Source organism: Triticum dicoccoides, chromosome 6B (genome assembly GCF_002162155.2).
Source record: "Triticum dicoccoides isolate Atlit2015 ecotype Zavitan chromosome 6B, WEW_v2.0, whole genome shotgun sequence".
Lineage (NCBI taxonomy): Eukaryota > Viridiplantae > Streptophyta > Magnoliopsida > Poales > Poaceae > Triticum > Triticum dicoccoides.
In genome coordinates this window covers 127,864,121-127,866,865 of record NC_041391.1, presented here as the reverse complement: position 1 = coordinate 127,866,865, position 2,745 = coordinate 127,864,121, and the positions used below count along the sequence as shown (strand labels likewise).

Below are 2,745 nucleotides of genomic sequence, written 5' to 3'. Positions count from 1 at the left end.
TAAGTAGCCGATTTTTGTGTCTGTTCCGAGAAGAGCGCAAAATCACATACAGAAGCACATCAATAGATATAGCTTGTGCGGTTGTGCCCCCTGCTTCCAGCGTTGCATTTCCAGTTCACAAGCTTTGTCCCCATTTTCAGGCTCCCATTTCCAGCCCATAGGTTTATACATAAACATGCAACCGTGCGACGATTACATTAGCCACAAAGGTAAATTGATAATGATGACCAATCAGACGATCTACAAAAGATGTTATATACTAGCACTAAATCAATTAACCAACAATATCTCCATTTCACCAACCAATCAACCAAGCCGTAGGTATATGTACACATTCTTCTTTGGTTTTCTCCTTTCACCCCCAGTTACTGCAAAAACTCTTCTTACCACCCGTGACGAACCTATACTAGTGTAAAGCCATGTGCACGCTCCCCTATCCATTTTTTTGTTGGAGAGACACGCAAATGCATAAGAAAACTAAGATTTCTCGCAAACAATCTACTGCCAGGCCACGCATTTTAGTGCCACGCCACAATTGTTCCGTTGCTGCTCTTCCTGCCAATTCACATCGCCTTTTTGCGTGGAGGATCGTCGAAGGAAGAAGACCGGCATGGATGTTCGTTCACCAATGCTAATATCCTAGGACCATGCTATCCGGGAAATGCTTGGAGAGAAGGTGGTGTTTCAGGTTCATCACCAGTCTGAAGATCAGGTAGCAGGGCAGTTGCATGAACGCGACCGCAAAGTACCTACGCAATAAGTTCAGGTTCAGCTTGTGATCACACATAGTTCAGTTAATAAAATCTACGTCAGACAAAGCAGCGAAATAATTGATGTTATAGGGTGGTAATTGGAATTTACCACAGAGGCGCGAGATTAGAGGAGAGGTCGAGGAACGGGTAGGGCCACCTGCCAGAATTCACATGACATATGTTCAGTGATAGAAAGATAATATGCAGGTAGTATTTTTGCTCTATGGAGGCAATGGAAGCTGAGGATCTTACCAGGTTGGAGTAGATGCATGGACGATCCACTGGAAAACAACGTATAGCGCTGTATAAAGGAAGAAATACGCGATCCGGAACCACGGGAAGCGCTGTAAGAATTTTTGGTAAGTTGAAATCAGAAGTGATGAGTAAAATGTAAAAAAAAAAACATGCATGCATCAACTTGCTTTGGTGATCAAACTCAGCGTTCATCCACTTACCAGGCTATTTAGAGATGCTTCGCCGAGCAAGAAAACAGCGTTGACTGAGTGCATTCCTATCAGTAACTGTCAGACAAGGATGAATTTAGTGAAAGGGTTAACATCAATCAGATGATGCATACACAAGCCATGAAATTTACAAGAATACTCACAAAGTTCATACTGTAATCTTTGACGGTCAGGAATGGGAAAATGATGAACCAAAAGACGCAGTCTGTAAGCATCACGGCCCCTGCATTTGTCTGTGTCAACAAAGATGGAGACGTCAGAATACTAGTTTGGTGAAATGGTAGTAAAATAAGAACAACTGTCTTGCAGAATTTGCCAATTATCACCTGTTGTAATATTTTTCTACTGTAATGTAATACTACTGGAACTTCACTGGAAGCCGGGTGTAATACTTAAACCTTTTAAGTAATAAAGCGCCCCTTTTCGAAAATTAGGTTAGTATCTGTGGAAGTATCTACTGACCCTTATCTACTGATACAGTCAGGCCTAGCAAATCAACAGAGATAAATAAACAAATAATTTGTCTTTATTCCTGATGCTACTGCTAAAAAAGCCAGCCCTGCACTTGAGACATGGGGTAAAGAAAGTTGATCAAGCAAGGCCTTCAGGTGCAAGGAACTACTAAGAGATTGGGCATTTGGGTCCAGCCCAACAACCAAGAAGGTGGCTCATGTAGGATCTGCCAGACAAAGATGCTAGTATGTGGTCACATCCTCATCTTTGATGCACAGGAATCCAATTCAGCGGAGCACATTATAAACACACTTTAGTTTCTGGTGCATGATGTTAACTGCCCAGGAGCACTAATAATTGCACCTGAAAAGCAAAAATAAGACCACCTCTCCATGCAAATGCAAATGCAATGAAGATGTGATGTCAGTGCAGATGTCCCTCTCCAATATGAATGAAATCTGGAAACGGGCTCCATGTTGGCCAAACATTTCAAAGTTTATAGGTGGTGGCATGAAAAAACCTCTTTCACCTGATAGATGATCTGCAGAAGGTACCCCCAGAACCCGGCGATCTCCCTCGTGCCGTTGTCCTCCCCGTCGACGATCGACTTCGGGGCGGCCCCGTGGATGGCGTAGGGCCCCTGCTCGGCGTCGGACATCGCCGCGACGGCATTGCAGGCGGCGAACTTATTGCACCCGTAGATCGAAAGCGTCGTCGCAAGCTGAAGAATTCACATAACAGCATATAGTGTTTTCAGATAAGGATTGTGAGGACATTGATAGAGGCCGTAGGGACACTCATCATTCTGTATGAGGAAATCAGTGAGGAGACAGACTATTTTCGCTTACCCCGAAGTAAACCGTCACCAGAATGAAGGTCCACCTGCATGATAGACAGTTGAACAACCACTTAGTACGTGCAAGCTAGGGACAAATGCTGCTTACTGAGAGCAAAGTCACCAACATCAACAAGTAGTATCACAGCTTTGCAGACAGCTTTGATGCTACCAACCAGTTACACACCACATTTCTTTTCCTTTGGAAATGAAAAAAGCACATAAGAGATTTGCCCCCCCC

The 2,745-nt window shown here is 43.8% G+C and overlaps 1 pseudogene; it reads right to left on the bottom strand.

Moving 5' to 3' along the window:
• Nucleotides 1-266: 266 nt before the first annotated feature.
• Nucleotides 267-2,745, bottom strand: part of LOC119320879 — a 5,235-nt pseudogene continuing 2,756 nt past the window's right edge.